The sequence below is a fragment of the Mustela lutreola genome, chromosome 7, assembly GCF_030435805.1.
Source record: "Mustela lutreola isolate mMusLut2 chromosome 7, mMusLut2.pri, whole genome shotgun sequence".
Classification (NCBI taxonomy): Eukaryota; Metazoa; Chordata; class Mammalia; order Carnivora; family Mustelidae; genus Mustela; species Mustela lutreola.
Window position 1 is genome coordinate 46680226 of NC_081296.1, and position 19133 is coordinate 46699358.

Sequence of the window (19133 nt, forward strand, 5' to 3'; positions counted from 1 at the left end):
CTCATCCAGCCCCATGGCCTCCTTGGAGAGATGAAACCGTAGCCCTTGTCTGCTCACTGGATTTATGACCTAACACCAGAAGTGGCCTCTCAACACCCTTGGCCTGCTGGACTTCCTTTCACTTGGCACGTCTGCAGTGGGATCCCTGCATGTTATGCTATGTGCCAAGTTCTGGAGTTAGAGGCAGCTGGGTACACCGTGGTGGCTGCCCTTGAGGAACTCATGTCCACAAAAGGACACCTCGATATTGACGGAAGTAGCACATGCATCAGCAACAGTCAGTATGTAAACACATGTAAAACGGGTGTCCCAGGAGTGCTGAAGACTTCCTTGTCCTAGGGAAGACAGAACCAACCTCCTGGAAAAGGTGCCATTTGAAGGGAATCTAAAATATTTTGGAATTTGCCAGAAAAGACGAGTCAAGGAGGGACAGTCATTATAATCTAGACTCACTGGGGCAACCATCTGATAAGTATGAGATAATGGCAAATGAACAGGACAAGATATTAGAAGATCCTCCCTTCCCTTCACTCCCTTTGTGCATCCTATTGGAGATGTTGCGTGCTGCCCAAGTGTGGTGGGCATTGACCTGAGGGAGACTCGGCTCCTGCCCCCTTCCCGGGAGCTCACTGTTTTGGGGGATTTGGATAAAAGAGAAAATTTCTGAATAAGGGTAATAAGGCTATCTAAAAAGGCCACACACTCAGACATAAAAACTAGGATGAGAAAAGGTCCCAGGAGGTTCTTCGAGAGAAAGGGGAAGTGGAAGGAAACAAGATAAATACCACTTGAAATCTCATTTTGGAAAATTTATTTAATGTTTTTTCTCTGTAGGAGACATGGGTCCTTTGTAAGATCCATTCTAAGGGGCTCTGGGAAAAGCAGTTTTTAAAAACCAGGCAGGAAAGAGTTACCATAGGGAAGGTATACCAGTGCCATGGGCTCGCGCTCCCGAAAAGGGTTCTGGAAGGCTTGCCACCCATGCTGCCTTGCACAGGGACTCTTTATATGATATATTTGGCTTCCGCAGAACCACAAGCAGCATCAGTTCTACAAACTACCCAAGACCTCACCACACCTACTTCCTCTTGTGGCAAAGCAGAAAGAGGGAAAAAGCACTGGCTGCACAGGACTCACTCGGTCGCAATCCAAGATCCACCGTCTACTTCCAAACAGATAAAGGTTCCCTGCAACTCCTTCCCTCCTCTGTCCTCCCTTCTTTTCTTGATTATTCTCTGGGCACTCACAAAAAATTATTCTTCATCAAAAACTGAGGCCACGGAGTACCTAACCAGGAGGTATGTGTGTTTGTTTTTAACCCCGATAAATATCCATCTACTTAAGAGGTCAAATATGTTATTCTCTCTTTGAAAATGTAAGCACAGTTTAATAAAACAGAAGGGTATCAAGAAGCTGTTATTTAATGTCTGCGAAGGACAAGAAATGGAGGTGCTCTGTGTCACAGTGTATATGTTGGTACCGAGCCACAGAAACTGGCTTCTCAAGGTGATCCAGGTTGGTCTTGGTATCCAATCTGTCTTTTCTCTGTCTCACAGCAGAGTGAGATATACCCGTCTGGCCCACTGTCCTCCTTCTAATGGCAGTTATTCCTCATGAAAACAGGGCCTCCTTGTGGAGTTCACGGACTCATGGTCTCAAATATCTGCGGACACCAGAGTCCCACGTGTCTCTTCAGACCTCTCTCCGTAAAAGGATAAGGAACCAATAGTGAGACGGAACGCTTACCGCAACGGGCATTTGATTTGTGGTGGCTGCTCCTTCTGCTACTGCCATCAACTCAAAGAGAGAGGGGTTAACATTCTCATGCTATGCGGAAAGAAACAGACTTCCTAACTAGGAAGCAGCAAGGGTAAGATGCGAACCCAAGTCTCTATGATTATGAATTCATTCAAACATCATGGTTTCTTCAAAGGGTCTCCCTGGTGACTTTACTGGATATTTCCAACAGTTCCGTTTAAGATGGCCCCAGAATGATAGACTGTCTCCAAAACTGATTTGATCATTAAAAAGACCTATAATCTTTGTTAATGACCACTTTCTCTTTGCATCAAAGACTGAAACACTGGACTTATGTTTTATTTGGCACATTTCCTATACCCAGTTGGTCACATATACCTCCCCACCCCCCACCTCTCTGTCCCTCCTTCCCTGAGGCAATGATATTCGGGAACTCATTCAACCTTCACAATCATTGCCCATACTGTATATGATTATCTCTGTTATACTAATGAAAAAAACTTAATTGTCCAAGGTCTTCTAATTGTAACTTCTCCATCTTCAATGACCCCCACCTTACTATTCCTTTCTCCTTTCTCCTTCCCCGTATCAGCCCCTCCCGGCCCCGCCCCCAAAAAACAATTCATATGAAGTAAAGTGGAAGAGGGAACATAGCTAGAAAGTGTAGGAACAATCAGAGCCTTTGGGGAAAACTGACCCACGTGGATTATCAAGGACAAGATCAGAATCCACCCCATGGATAAATGAAAGCAGAGCCAGGGTTGGGCAGGGCAGTTCTAGCACAGCATGAGAACTTCGTCGGAGAAGCTAGGGAACCGAACACAGATGCGCAGGCTCTCACCCTTGCTTGAAAGTTCCCCACAGTGAAACAGAAAACTATTTTCTGTTTTTCTGTAGGGGACGATCAAGTTTGATCATAGCATGACTTTTCTAGATAGAGGTCTTCCGCGGAACACAGCTGCGGGCAGGCAGCAAGTGGGAACGCTGTGGGAAAATGGTTATCATTTTATAATCCTAGACAATGTCCCCGGAAGCAGGGGCTGGACATGACCTTCAGATCACAAACTACTGTGCTATGGCTGTGAGAATATGAACAGTATTTCTGGGACAAATAACCTTGACCTTTTTGCTGCTTCCTCCCGCTCCTGACTGGGAGGGCGGGGGTAGAACTGGCTGCCTTGCGCACTGGGAGAAGGAAGAACAGCGGCGGGGACTTCCCCATCTGAGAAGGGCCATTTTCTGCAGCTGGCAAAGGCCTGGCTTACCAGGCTATCCCCACAACAAGAGTCAGCTTCCTTCTCTTCTGTGGGCTTCTTCTTGGGTAGGTAACTCAACTTTTGTTTCCACACTAAAAATAGGAACATTTTAAACAAGTAGGGGTACTCAGCAATTATACGTCCTACAGTCCTTAAAGAGCATGGCAGCACTGTGCAAAGGAAGGACTATAGCTGCTGATGTGCCAGCTAAGAAAAAAAAAAAAAGAACATGAAAATCACAATAAATGTTACTCTTAGCCCTGACAGTTATTACAATGAGGAAGGGAGATATTTCCTGTTACTAAGGATTGAATGCAGACTTTTGTGGGTCCATGTTTGGTTTCTTTCTTTCTTTCTTTAAGATTATGTATTTATTCATTCATTCATTCATTTATGAATGAGAGTGTGCATGAGCACGCCTGAGTTGGTGGGGACGAGGAGGAGAAGACCTCAAGCAGTCTCGGGCTGAACCAGCAGCTTGACACAGGGCTCGATCCCACGACCTGAGCCGCCCAAGGCAAGAGTCCATCACTTAACTCACCGAACCACCCCCACGCTCCCTCCACATGTGGTTTCTAACAACGATTCCGTTTATTAAAAAGCAATGGATTCACACACACGTTCTGGAAAGGGGAGTCCACCCATGTGCACATAATGGCCTGGTCTGTTCCTCACATTTAGGAGGTAGCACCAAGACACAGGAGTCCCTCGTGCCGAGGAAGGCGTCCGGTCGCTGACTCTCTGACTTTAAAAGGTGGAGTGTCCCTCGCCGCTGAGTGTTTACCAGGGTGGGGACCAGGAAGAGCAAAGGTGAGTCAGCACACAAAGGTAGGACTGTTCTCCATTGAAACCCTACTGTCCCTCAGCGTGGGGAGGCAGGGGTGGGGTGGGGTGAAGGGGTTTGAGGGTGTTTGGGGGGCCTTGAGGGGAGCCACAGCCACTCTCACTAGTGTCTCCGTGAGCAGTTTTCTTCTCTGGTTCGTCCAGGAGCGAGAAGGAGACCATACACAGGGTAAGTCTTGAACGCCTTTCAGACACCCAGAAGAGGGAGGCCATGAAATGCGTTGTGGCACAATAGGCCTAGTGTTGGGCAGGGCCTGGCGGGGAGGGGGTGATCATAAATACCTTATCCTCTTCCAGGAAGCGTATACTGCACAGTATTTTTAGAGAGCATTGTAGAAACAGGGATCAAAATTCTAGTCACGCAGACCAATATATAAATAGTTACTTAAATAAAAATAAAACTCACACTTTCTTTGTTCCAGTAATTCTTTTTAGGAATTTACCTTAAGATACACCAAGTGCATGTGCCACGATGTACGTACAAGCCTGCTCACTGATGCACAGTTTGTTTTGGGGAAAACTGGACACATGGTTTGGGGCCGGATGAGAAGAGGTCAGACCCGACAAAGGAATTCCGGCAGTCGTTAAAAGGAATCTGCTTCTGCTAACATAGAAGTATCCTCAAGACACCCAGGGTCATGAAAACAGCAATCGATATGCGGACTGAAGCAGAGAGTGACCGCAACTGTCTAAAATTCTTTTTTTTTTTTTTAAAGATTTTATTTATTTATTTGACAGAGAGAAATCACAAGTAGTCGGAGAGGCAGGCAGAGAGAGAGGGAAGCAGGCTCCCTGCTGAGCAGAGAGCCCGATGCGGGACTCGATCCCAGGACCCTGAGATCATGACCTGAGCCGAAGGCAGCGGCTTAACCTACTGAGCCACCCAGGCGCCCTAAAATTCTTAAAAGACACGTGATTAATTGCGTTCTTGAAAGATACACAAGGTTCCATTGGGAAGAAAGCCTGGGGTTTTGGGAGAAGGGTATCTTCTACTTTCCATTTCAAACTTCTCTGCAGTTAACTTATTGTTATTATTTTTTAACCATATTAGGCCTGCGTTAGTAAAATAACCAAATAAACAGACATGTTGAAAAGGATGCCCATACATTCGAGAATTGTCTGGCGGTGGTGTTGGGTGTTGATGGGCCTATCCCGAAGCTGGGATCATCACTGTACACCTGGGTTCTGTGCCCCTTCAGGGTCTGTAAAGTAGATTGGGAGATGTTGCCTACATGACAAGATATTATCATATCTGGGATGTTTAGCAGGTCCATGAGCATAACAGCATGGCGGATCTGATTTCCAAAAGACCTGGGACTAGAATACTCCCAATGTTTCAAGTGTATCACCCTAACAGGCAGATAAACCATATTCTGATTGTGAACAATGGACAATGGGGTAAGGCTCTGGCCTGTGGTTGAACAGGGCTTGTTTTTTAATGGGATTTTTTTTGTCCTCATGAGTCATAACAGGAAAGGAACAGAACTCTCTGTTGTCCTTTAATCTTTTAATTGACAGTCTAGGATTTCTACCTTTTGAAGTTCTGCTATTTGACTGCAATGAAACACTTCTATGGCAAATGATGGGGGGGAAAAATCAACCATAAATATTTGTTTCCTCTGAGCCCGGCACTATAAACGCACACTGGGATTGCAATGACTTTCCACTTGATGGAATTCAGACCGCTCCCCCCCATTTTGGTGATGTGAACATGTATGTTTGAAGCAAGCATGTGTGGATATGTTGAACTGCAGTGAATGGAGTGCAAAGAAGTGTTTCTGGTGCAGTAGCGGGGGTGGGGAGGGATGAGGCAGTAGGTAGCCAACAAATCCCTTAGCGTCAGAGGAACTAACATTTACTGAACCCATCAACAGGTGCCGATGTACTTTACATGATCTCATTTAATTCTCACAGCCCTGCAAGACACGAATATTATAATCCCTTTGTCCTGGGATTGTAACGTAATCTCTGCTTGGAGGAGCTGGTGAAGGAGAAGTACACTGGGGGTTTGGCACATCCAGTGTGGGGAGCCCTCAAGGGATACAGGACATGGGCTCATTAGTTATCATTCATGTTAAATATATGTGACCTGACCCAAAGTTCCATATTTGTGTAACATCTCCACTTCCATGATCTCAGTTAATCCCTGTGACCAAGGGCCAGGACTGACTTCCTTGTCGTTCCTTCCACTATACCACAACTAACTTCCAACATGATCGCCAAGTGTAGATAGATGCTGGCTCCAGGATCGGAGGGCCAGCAGTCTCCTAGCCAGGGCTGGCCCGAGTCAATCTGGAAGCAACTAGACCAGACGTCATTTATCATCTAAACAGGGACACTCTGAGCGCAGAAGAGAGTGCTGTTAATAAAGCTGGAACATGAGGCATGAACTGAGGCTGTCTCAGGTTGCGCACTCTATCTGTGACCAAGTTGATCTCCAAAAAGTCACAGGCAGCTTTCAAAGACTGGCCCTCCCAGCCAGGATCCTGGGCTACTTACCCACAGGTCCCCCACAAATCCCTCAGTCTCTCAGACCCCCAGCGGCTGCTATGAAGATCCAGAAGATGGAAAAAGAATGCTAATGGCCCCAACCCCCAATGCCTCTCGGGGTAGCGTTGGTTTTACACAATGACACCATCAGAGGGCAACGTATGGATGGTACATAGCAAGTGGGCAACATTGAGTAGAGGAGGGAAAAAAGGTCTGTTAAAAAAAGAAAAACAAAAACAAAAACAGGGGCGCCTGGATGGCTCAGTGGGTTAAGCCGCTGCCTTCGGCTCAGGTCATGATCTCAGGGTCCTGGGATCGAGTCCCACATCGGGCTCTCTGCTCAGCAGGGAGCCTGCTTCCTCCTCTCTCTCTCTCTCTCTCTCTCTCTGCCTGCCTCTCTGCCTACTTGTGATCTCTCTCTGTCAAATAAATAAATAAAATCTTAAAAAACAAAAACAAAAACGAGAGACAGTAAAATGCCCAAATTTTAAGTGCATATATGGCATTTTTATATAAAGTATCTGTGTGGAAATATGGTTGTTACAATGTTGCATATGTTGCATCTCTAGTGTCCTTTCTGCGTGGTTATTTTTCTCCTGAGCACGTATTTATAAAATGTACACACACACACACATACTGGGTTTCAGTGAAAAAAGATCACCTCAGGGAGGAAAGTACTCTGTGAAGTGAAATGAAACATGACACTATTTTCCATATTTTTCATTAGTCTGTGTCAGCTCAGGTCTCCAATTCTTGTCTATCCCTGGCTGCATTGCAGCTACAGTAAACTCTTTTTTAAACAACAAGGAGTCCCCGCAGGCAAAGCAGTCAGCCCAAGATGTTGCTCCCAAAGGACCATTTTCTATGGTCAAGGAACAATTCCAACCTAACATAGCTCATCAATTCCACGATGCATTTTCTTCATATCCTAATATTCTGAAATCAGGATGTCCATTTTTTAAAGCAATATCTACCCCCAACATAGAGCTCCATCCAACCCACGGCCCTAACCCTAACCCTAACCCTAACCCAGGATGCGTCTTTCTAATCAACGTTGTGTCACAGCTTAACTGAGTGTGGTTTTTCTTTTCTGGGGTTTTCTTTAAAGCAGAAAAATAAAATAATGATGGCTCTCTTGCAACCAGTAGTATCTTTCAGCTTGATGAATTATGGCACTTAACACTTAAAAGGGGCCAGGCACCAATCCGTGAGCCTCACAAATATTAAGTCACGGTGTAATAGCTTCAGAGATAGAAAATGTTACAAAGATTTACAGTATTCTGGAGGTATCACACCATGCATCAGTGTTACTTCAGAAACTGCATACTTGGGCGCCTGGATGGCTCAATGGGTTAAAACCTCTGCCTTTGGCTCAGGTCATGATCTCAGGGTCCTAGGATAGAGCCCCACATCAGGCTCTGCACGGCAGGAAGCCTGCTTCCCTTCCTCTCTCTGCCTGCCTCTCTACCTACTTGTGATCTCCCTCTGTCTGTCAAAAAACTAAATAAAATCTTAAAAAAAGAAAGAAAGGAAGGAAGGAAGGAAGCAAGAAAGAAAGAAAGAAAGAGAGAGAGAAGGAAAGAAAGAAAGAGAGAGAGAAGGAAAGAAAGAAAGAAACTGCATAGTAGTTTTACTGGTGGGTTGATGACTGCCCAGTTTGAGAAGCTTCCTTGAAAATGTTTGCAAGCAGCAAGGGCATTTCCTCTCTGATTTGGAAAGGCATGTTCTGATTTGTATCTCTTTCAACCTAGGAGTTCCTTCAGGGTTAAGATTGTTTGAAGCAGGAAGGTCCCTACCTCTCCCCTCTCCCAGATACACCCACCTTGGGGGATTACAGTGAGTTGTGACCCTTATTCACAGACACCATGGTCCAGAGTCTCCTAAGCCCAGAGCTGTTTTCAACTACTCTCAAAACTTTTCTATATCGTTCCTATGCTTCCGCTGTTTCTATGAACTGTCCCTTTTAATTTGACTAAATCCTAAACAATCATCTCCATAAACTCACCAGTTTGGTGTGTTAGCTTTACTTCTTCCATATGTATTAACATAGTAATGAGGCGTTCAATTAAAAATACACACATTTGAGAGGCAGGGCAGAGGGTTGTGGGGGGAAGGGAGGGAAAAAATGAAACAAGATGGGATCGGGAGGGAGACAAACCGTAAGAGACTCTTAATCTCAGGATACAAACTGAGGGTTGCCGCGGAGAGGGGGGTAGGGATAGGGTGGCTGGGTGATGGACACTGGGGAGGGTATGTGCTTTGGTGAGTGCTGTGAATTGTGTAAGACTGATGAATCCAGACCTGCATCCCTGCGGCAAATAATACATTATGTTAATAAAAAAAAATACACACTGTAGGGCTGTCCATCTTGGTGCCGTGTTTCATACGTAGGGGCCCACTGCCATTCTCTTCTGAGCCTGCTCTCACTAATTTCAAGTCTAACCGTAGGGTACATGTGTATGTATGGATGTAGGTGTGTGTGTACGCGTATTTATTTTAGGTAGGCTCCACACCCAACATGGGGCTTGAACTCATGACGCTGAGTCATATGCTCTACTCCCTGAGCTGGGGGACGGGGAGTCGCAGGGGGCGGGGGTGTCCCTAGCCGTAGGGAATTTGAATGGCTTCTCTTCTATTTCCCAGATGTATTGCTCTCTGTTGTGGAAAATCTTGCACGGGAAAACTAGATTCCCTTTTGGATAGCAGGTGAGAGCCTAGGCTCTGTTTTCATAAGTAGAAACGACTCTGTACTCATGTTCCAAAACCTCTGCGCATTTCATCAGGGATCCCAAGACCCCTCCTCTAGTCTTCTCAGAAAACCCTCTAAGCCGCACGTGGGACATTTTAGTGGTCCCCCAGGAGGAGGTCTTGTCTTGAGGCTAAGGACGTAGTTTTCTCTTGGGAACCTGCAGTTTATTCCTTCTCCCTAGGGAAGCACTAGTTGGAGAGCTGGGAAGCTGGGCGGGCACTGTTCTCTCCCCCCTCAGTCTCTAGGAAATCTCTCTCGCCCCTTTGGGAGGATATTTTTCTTCTCACACAATGGCTAATTCTCATGACATACCAGCACTGCTTTGAACACTTACTACATGATAACTTATTTGCTGTTCTTCGCCTTACCAGGCAGGGAAACTGAGGCACAGAGACGTGAAGTAACTCGTCCCGCTGTTTCAATCCCCCGGCACCCGGCTCTCAAATCTTTGTGTCCAACCATCATACCTGCTGCCTCTCATAATAAGGTTAAGTGGCTGTTGCAAATGGGAATCATTCTAAAGTTCATAGTAATTGCATGATTACATGTTTACTACCCACCCTGGCCCAGCCTCTTTCATCTGCACAACACCACGGAGCAGACACTTTTATAATTAGTATGGAGGCTACCGTGTGCAGAGCCCAGCACCACGGAGCCCGCAGAGCAAGCGGTCTGACTGGTACAGGGCCCTGCACGAGTCAGAGAAGCTCGGGGCCGTGGCACTGGAACCCTTGGGAGCACAGCTGCTCCCTGCCGTGTCCCCGGCAGGCAGGGCAGTGCCTGGCGCCTGGTTGTGCTCCAGGGGAAGGAACTCCAGGCCTCTTCAGCTCATCTCAGGACTAGGTGCATCTCCCTGCAGCAGCTGTCGGTGGGGCCCAGAGTCTGACCCAAGGAAGAAAGAAGTTTCCTTTCACCTCCGGCTTGGGAGATCAAAGGGGAGAGATGTTTCTCCTAAAGACAACTCTCTTTCTCTCTCTCTCTGTTTTGTTGTTGTTGTTTTAATTTATTTGACAGAGAGAGAGAGAGAGAGACAGGGAGAGAGGGAACACAAGCAGGGAGAGTGGGAGAGGGAGAAGCAGGCTTCTGGCTGAGCAAGGAGCCCGATGAGAAGCTCGATCCCAGGACCCTGGGACCATGACCTGCGCCAAAGGCAGCAGCTTAATGACTGAGCCACCCAGGTGCCCCTAACCCTCCTCTCAATCGCCCGTTGTCATCCAGACAGGTGAGGGAAACGGGCTACTCTTGACAGAGGGATGAGGGCGCTTCATGTTACAGCATAAAATGAATCAATGGTATGAGATCTCCTTATCAGACAAACGCTAGTCTCACTTCTGCCTCTATTTATAGATTTTAATCAAACAAATGATGACATGTGAGACTGATGTCAGTCTTTGCTGCTGTGGCTGGGCCAGGTTGACAACAGCTTCAAGCATTTACCAGCCCCTGCAGGGCCCTCCAGGTCAGCCCTCCTGTTTTCAAGTACAAAGGTTGGGGAATGCAATTCCTCTTACTAATCCAGCCATTACATTAGAATCAACAGACTTGAGTTCAAGGACAAGCTCTACCTCGGTGACCTTGGGCAAGGTCGGTTTCAGGGAATTTTATTCTCCACGATTAAGGCATCTATTCAATACTGTATAACTAAATGTGATTTAGGGTTTGTGCACCTCTACCAATAGGACTTTCATGAATAGATAAACCAAGAAAATAGAATCTTAGCAGACTGGATGTCCATAATAATTTTTGGTTTGAAAATTACAGTCCCTGAAGTGATGGTAGCTGTTCAGTAAGTTTCTTTAACTTAATTCAGAAACCAAAGCCATAATGCAGGCAGGCCAGCTAGAAATACCAACACCAGTTGTTCTTGTTCCTATAATCGAACAACTTCTTGACACATAAAATGAACTACTGCTCTGTACCAAGGAAGAAAAAAAATCCTAATTTTAAATGCTGTTCTGCGAAAAAATAAATATGCAAAGACTTGCCAGCCAACTGAAGCAGAGTTGATATTAACCTGATTAAAAATAGTCTCCCTGGGCTCAGTATCATTTACAGCATCTTTCCATACTGATTGCAAAACATGCATTATTTATGTCATGCAAAATGGTGGAGGTATGACAACCCAAGATAATCAACTGATTTTATATACTTTTTAAAGATTTTATTTATTTATTTGACAGACAGGGATCACAAGTAGGCAGAAAGGCAGGCAGAGAGAGAAGAGGAAGCAGGTTCCCCGATGAGCAGAGAGCCCATTGTGGGGCTTTAATCCCAGGACCCTGAGATCATGATCTGAGCCCAAGGCAGAGGCTTAACCCACTGAGCCACCCAGGCACCCTGTTTTTATATTTTAGTATTATTTAATTTTGCTGGAAAATGAACCGTTTGGGCATATCTGAATGAAACAATTCAATTAAAAAAAAAAAGTCTACAGAATTCTTTTCTTACATAGATTTTTTTTTTTAAAGCTCATGTAGAAATACCAAAAGGGAATAAAGAGTAAGATTTTAAGGGGAGGGGGAGAGGGGGCAACAGGTTGAGGTGTTGCTATTTCAGGATGTGCTAAGAGAAAAGGATCAAGAATGTGATCAGGGGTGTCTCAGAGATAGGGGCAGCCTTTGTCACGATTAGCCATGGGAATACTGAGTCTAGAAGCAGAACTCAGGGGTGTGGGAGGGTTCCGTGAGCACACAGTCCTTAGCCAATACTGAACAACAAAGTACAGAGGTGAGAAAAGCCTTCCACATTTTCTCCTGTATTTGGCATGGGCACATCTTGACCGTTTGCTTGCTTGATCTGGCCTGATCTGTGGAACCCAGGTGCCATGTCCCTCTAGGAGCAAAATGTAGCCATAAGGCTTTGAGTCTAGGAGCTTTTCTGGGTGTAAACAGGGCATGTTTAATCCAGAGAGATCTGGGGCTACTAAGAGGCAAACTGATAGGAGAGGAGGGTTCTGTGGGCACATCTGGGAGTGGGGGGGGCCACCAGAGCAGCCACGAATCAACATTGCCAATCAGTGTCACCAGGATGGAGAAGGCTCAGAACAGCTCCAGGCTGAAGACAAGACACTCGGTCCAACCTCTTACTCCTTTTCATCACCTGGCAGAGGACACAGAACCCACCCTGCCATTCTTCTCAAGACCCATACCTTGAACTTCAGGAAAGGACCAAGGGGCTGGGCTGAAGATTTCAGAAGGGGGTGGGGGAGAGTACTGAGTACACCTGAGAATGCCATTCAAAGTCCCAAGGGAGACAGCAAAGCAGGTGAGGTCTCCTAATGCCCTGTTCTCGGCTTATCTCTCAGAAGCCACACCCAGCAAGCACGGGGTGGGCGCCTGAGTGTGGGTATCTACACAGCAAGGAGGAGCAGAGACAGATCTCTTCTTGTGTATATGTATGCCCTGCCTATAGAACTTCCAAGGGCTTATCCCTTACCTGCTGCGCCCCCTGTGCCCCAGTTCAGTGAGCAGGTTATAGGGATCGATTTGCAATCAAACCAATTTGGGAGATCAGCAGTGCTTCACTCTGAGCTCATCCAGGCCCCCCCATTACTTGGTCCTTCCAGGCTTGTGGGCGGCCACCCACCAGAGACTAAGCCTTCCTCGGACCAGCTTAAATCCTGGCTATAGACTCAACTGTCCACAAACACAGATTTTTAAAACTCTAGAAACTGGGAAGGGAGATAAAGAAAAGCAGAGAAGGAGAGAAAGCCCTCTCTCTCTGAGGGGAAGAGATTCTGACTGAAGAGAGATCTTAGTACCCCTCCGACTAAAAAGATTTTTAAGGACGTTAAGTGTTTCAAGGCTATTTAGTAAACACCGCATTGCAAGGATGCCAGTCTCTAAGCCTCAGTTTCTTTTTCTGTAAAATGGGGATAATAACAGTGACGAGGACTCAGGGCTTCTGTGGGAATTAAATAAGATCACGCGTGGAGAGTTCGTATTACACTGTCTGGCCCACCGGGCGGGTGAACTTGCCAATAATCGCAAGTGGTCAATAACAGCAAATGACCCGGGGACTCTGGGAGCCGGGAATCATGCTCTGATTGGCTATCGGGAGTTTCGAGAAAGAATGAGCACACTGTCTCATCGGGCTATCAAGAAGAGACAGCAGAGACAGGATTCAGTGAAGAAATACAGAACTTTTAAAGTTTCGTGATCCTCAAATGAACCTAATGGCACCGTATGTGAGACGTCTGGACCCAGACTCTTGAGAACAGGGATCTACGGCAGCAGAGCAGAAAAAAAAGACAGTTGCTGCCAGATGAGACATGCAGGGCACTGAAGAGGCTAACTAAAAAGGAAGCCTATAATGAAGGAGTGCTGTAAGGACCATCTGAGTAACAGATTGATACCTTACAGGAAAAAAGTGAAGGTGTTTAAACTAACTACAAAGGAAAAATGGCAAAGAAGGGGCAGAATGCTTCTGTGTTTACATTCTGAATCCTAAAATTTTAGAGCTGGAAGGGGCCGGGGCCGTACGTACCCATCAACCTCCAAGCTTTCCCTGTACCGGTGAGGAATCTGAGACCCAGGGAGGTGAGGGATGCCCATGGTGCCAATTACTTAGGGGAAGAACAAGGACTGGAACTCAGGTCTTCTGGCTCCTGTCCAGCACTTTCTTTGCAGCTGAGGCCAGACTCTCCTGAGCAAACCTATAGCAAAGGTTTTTTTTTTTTTTTTTATCACCCAGAGCTTCTGGAAAGAACAAATAAATCTAGGCATGTAAATATTTTAAAATTTCTTGGGCACCTGGGTGGCTCAGTCAGTTAAGCGTCTGCTTTTGATTCGGGTTGTGATCCCGGCGTCCTCGGATGGATGGAGTCCCCTTATCAGGCTCCCTGATCAGCGGGGAGCCTCTTCTCCCTCTCCCCTTGCTCCTTCTCCCCACCTAACCCCCCTGCTCATGCTTTCTCTCTCTCTCTCTCTGCCAAATAAATAAATCTTTTAAAAAATTAAATTTCTCAAATAATAAACATAATGTTTATGTTAATAATGATAATCATTTGTGAACCTTGACCCTCTGGCAATCAGACTGCATGAGGGTGCTGGTGTCCATCCAAATATGAAATATTTGAAGAGCTTAATTTCTCAGTTTTTAATATTAAGATAAACAGAAATAGAAGTTTTAAATGTGCCTTCCAGGTTATCTTGCCTGCAAAAGTCTATAGGCCCTAAACTTCGGGGATCACTTTCCTGGGACCCTTTACCTTCCACTGAAGATACAGGCCTCTATTTATGGGTGGTGGGAGCAGGGGGCAAAGTCCTGGCATTGGCTTAAAACTCAGAAGCAAGTAGAAAGAGGTAACCTTCAGAATGTGGGGGGAAAGGTCAGCCGAAATTGGAAAGCTATAATCTAACTGGAGATATCTGGCTGTAGAACTTTCTACTTTTGTAGTACTTTCTGTGGCCATAATCACTAAAATTGGAAACAAAACACAGCTAACCATGTCTGATGTGATTATGGGCCATGGGTGGGTCCCACCAGCTTAAAGTTCCCAGCTCCAGAGAAAATCCAAGACATTCATGGCTCACCGTATTCGGCAAAATGTAATACAGCATCGAAGGGACAACCCCTGCCTTCAAGAGGGGGGATCCAAAATGTTCACGGAATGTGGAATGGGCACTGCATTTCTTGAGCCCATACTATGTATCAAATAGTATGTTAGGTGCTTTGTTTCCCTTGGTCTCAAAAGAATTGTAGAACCAGGGATGTACTCCGATTCCCATGCAGGAGATGAAAAACTTGGCCAGAGAGAGTCACAGAGTCCAGATCTATCCTTGGGTTTGATGGAGTTAGAAACCCATGGTAGCTTCCTTCAAGGCTACTGTGGAAGACAAAGGAAGTCGATTCTCTGCTCTGGGAAACTCCCCCAAGATTGGCACGTTGTCGTCTGACAGCAAGGTGTCTTGTACAGCCCCTGAAGCTGCCTTGAAGTTGAATGAAGGATCGCCTTGGCAATGGAACAGAGATGGTTGCTCTGCCTACAGGGGCATTTCAGGCCCACTGCTAGGACCGACTCACAGAAGGATAATGGGGGCTGTGAGAAGCCTCTCTGGAGCTCAGAGGCCAGAGGGTTGGAGCTACCCTGAGACACTGTACCTCTGCCTCGACCCCATCTCCCTTCACAGCACTCCTCAAAGCCAGCTTGGAAGATGGAGTCCCACACCCTGGTCTTCGGCAAGTGCTGGCTTCTCATTTAACATTCTTTTGGGAAGAGAGGACAGCTTCCCTTTGGGGCAAAAGTGTCTCTTCCCCCAGTGAAGACACTCGAATATGTTCAAAGTAACCTCACAGAAATTCTCACTCCGACAAAATAGGCGACATAGACGTGAATTGCCGAAACAGTTCCAGCTACAGAACCTGCAGCTCCGGAAAGTCAAGAGCAAGTCATAAACTCTGGTCTCCCTTATGGTACGGACAGGAATGGGAGTCAGGGGGCTGGGGCTCACTCCCAAATGATCCCTAGAGCAGCACTGAGAAATCACATTAGACAAGGAATTAAGATAAAGCGAGAGCTGCTCTCTGGGCTGGGTAACCCACCCAGTTATAGAGAAAACGGGGCACGCAATTTGGGGCAGGACAGTGAAAAGACAATAGGTACCAATATCACGGCCTCACAAAGAGGGCTGTGCTCAGACACTGCCAGCAGCACCACAAGTGCATTTGCAGACACATTTGCATGGTTTCTGGTTGCAAAAATGCTGAGAGAATTCGACCACACTCTGCTCCCAACTGCATAAAAGTCCCTTTTGACCCAAGTCCCAGACCCAAATTAGGAAGGCAAGAAGCACCAGTGGTCCTAATATGCTCTCCCTGGCTGTGACGCCTTCTCTTCCTGGGAGCTGGGTCAAAAGCACAGCAGTTACTTACTAAAATCAAAGAGCCAACACCCAGATATACCTAAAAGTGACCACACACCAATTAGGGTCCACTGGCATCAAAAGCAGAAAGTTTCGCCATTTGTTTGATGGAATCTGGCTTTAAGATACAGAGGACCTGCTAGTTTCGCATTTACAAGAAAAGCTCACTTTGACTTTTCTTTTTAATTTAGTGGAGCAAGAGTACAAAGGTTAGGAAAAAGAAATAGCTTGAAATCCTGAGAAAGATAAAAGGGAAATGATTTAAATTAAACATTAAAAAAGAGAAAGACATAAAACAACCCTACAGATATACTGAATATACAACATAAGAAAAGTTTGTTTGATCATGGAGCAAGCGTGTGAATAAATAAAATAAAATACTATAAATGCTCTCAAGGAAAAAAAAATTAGAAAAAAGTTTCCTTCCGACTTCCATTCTAAGGAAACCGCAATTAACAATTCTTTTGCTTAGTACAACTACAGTTCACACGCTTAACTGGCTATATTCATTCAGCTTTGAAAATCCTAGGCCACATTCTCTAGTTTAAAAAAAAAAAAATGTAAGTGAATCAATCATTGACTGGTGGTGGGTAAATTTTGTTCGGTGGGTGTGTTTATTCTGAGTGGCTGTGAGTGAAGGCAAGGGTGATTTGGTTGGATTTGATTTTGATTTTTTTTAGTCATTTAAGATTTTCACCCCTCAAAAAAAAATTGGGCTCAGTTTTGAAGCGTGGTTTGAATATTTTTATTTTTATTTTTATTTTATTTTTTGAATATTTTTAAACATACCTAATCAATCGGTGTTCTCCCGGTCTCCAAATTGAAACTCTGAGCCACCTTTTCTTAAAGGTATTTTTTCGGCAGCACTTTCTGGCTATGAGTGAGTTTCTACGCTTTCGCTTTCTGGCTGTAGAGTCGTCGTCATTGTTATTTAGACCGACACGAAATGCTCTTTAGAGAGCAGGCATGCGAATCCCAAGCGAAGTGAAATTAAAAGTCGAGAAAAGCCAAGTTGGGCACAGGGATGGACAAGCATGCGCAAAGCTACCGAAGGGGACAGGAGGCCTAAAACAATGTGTCTTTCCTTTCTATTCTGTTTTGCCCCATTGTGTTTTGAATAGACTGAATCACTGCCCAGCTTTGGGGCCCAGGCTCTGAAAGGCCCCATTGTGAGGGATATGCTTTCCCTCAGCAGAGTGAAGGTTGCTGTAGTAACCTTCCCTATGAATTTCCTCACCAGTGTGATGAAAATCTCAACTGAATTGTGACATTACTATAGTTACAAACAAGACTGCAAAATGAGCTTGGGCCTACCAGTTTAGGGGGCCTTTTCTTATCTGAACTGGACCAGCGATCCAGGCCTAACGTGTCCACGTGGCCAAAGAAGGGAGGGGATTTTCTAGAAGGCAGAGCTTGAGAAGCGAACCTGGAGAGTCTAAGGGAGGCTCTCTCCCACGGGCATGCAAGTAGTGGGAAACGGGAGTTTGCAAATCAAGGCAGGGGTCTCACAGTTCAGGAGCTATCTCAGCCATAGAGTCGGCTGGGTCAGGAAAAGCACTTTCTGCTTCCTGAGCAGGTTGGCATGGGTAGCCAAGGTCCACGTGCCACAGGCAAAGAATAAGTCTGCACTTCGTTTGGAGAAACAGTTCAGGATTCAGCAGTGCCCCCTTTATTCTGCCATGACAAAGTGGCAGAAACCAATCACCCCAATGTCCCACACGGCACCTGGGTACAGTGAGCTCTAAAGACGGTTCACTATGTATCAAGCAACTTCTAAGCTATTTACAGGTATTAACGCATTTACCTGTGCCAACAAGCCTATAAAGTCAGCGTTATTGTTAATCTCCAATTTAAGGATGAGAAAGACCAAGCACAATGAAATTACATCACTTGCCCCAGATCAACACCAGTGAGCAAATACCCTCCTTCCAGAATCTATACTCAAAATCCGTTCTTCATTGAATGTTCCCACAGTAGGCCCTGGGTGCTCAGATCCGGAGCTCTGGGGCTTAAGAGCAAGCCATGGGCCAAGAAGGAACATCGATTTGAGAGTCCTCTGTTGATTCCTAAAAAGTTGTTGCCATAGACATGCATGAGATTATGCAGAACAGGAGGCAAACAGCAGATGAGAAAACCAAGGATGGGAAGCCCTTCATCCATTGGTTCGTTCATTCATTCATTCATTCATTCCAACAGTTATACGCCTCCTGGGGGCCAAGCACTGTCCTAGGTGCTGGGGCAACACTTGCAGACTGTACAGACAAGGCTCCAGGTTCCATCACGCCTACTTTCATTGGTGAGGCAGAAAACAGGCTAGATAGACAGGAAAAATAAAAGCAGCCAAGTGAGGCCAGAAGGCCAAGGCTGAGTACTTGGCACTGGAGACAGGAAACAGGCAGCCAAGATGGAATCCCCATCAGAGGGTGCAGCCCAGGTCACACAGAAAAACTGTCTTCCTTCCAGAGGAAACAGGCCCAAAGTCCAGCAGTCAGATCCCCATCCAAAAAGAGAAACACCACCACCTCTAATCTGTATATTGCTTCCAGCGTCTCCCTACTCAGCTGCATATCATCCCATGTGAGTCCCAGAGCAGCTCTGAGGGGCAGGAAGGGAACAAGTATAATGATGTCCATTTCACGGCCTGGATCGCTGGCAAAATTTCCCTTACTTTAGAGGAGCCCAGAGGAGTGATGGAGATCTGGGGAGGACAAGAGAGCAAATTTCCGGCTGGGCTCCTCAGCTGCAGGAACATCCCACTGCTTATGTCTAGCATGATAATGGCGAAGTCTCTCATGGTGGGATATTATTTTTATTTATTTATTTAATTTTTTAAAATGAAGGTGTGGTGGGGTTTTTTAAATTTTTTTTTAAGATATTATTTATTTGACACAGAGAGATGAGAAGTAGGCACAGCAGCAGGCAGAGAGAGAGGAGGAAGCAGGCTCCCCGCTGAGCAGAGAGCCCCATGTGGGGCTCGATCCCAGGACCTTGAGATCATGACCTGAATGGCGGGATATTATTAAGTTGGGCTGTGAGTCTCTGTGTGCTGCGTCTCACCTACTTAGAAATAAAAGAGGAGGCAGGAGGAGGGACCCAGAACCAGCAGCAGAGCTAGACTGCTTTTTAAACCCAGAGACGGGGCAAAACAAACAGCTCTTGAGAAACACAATTTCT

At 45.9% G+C, this 19133-nt stretch overlaps 1 protein-coding gene across 2 annotated transcripts in view; it reads right to left on the reverse strand.

Moving 5' to 3' along the window:
- Nucleotides 1-19133, reverse strand: part of MYO1E (myosin IE) — a 194979-nt gene that overhangs the window by 114300 nt on the left and 61546 nt on the right. The gene's annotated exons all lie outside the window — the stretch shown is intronic.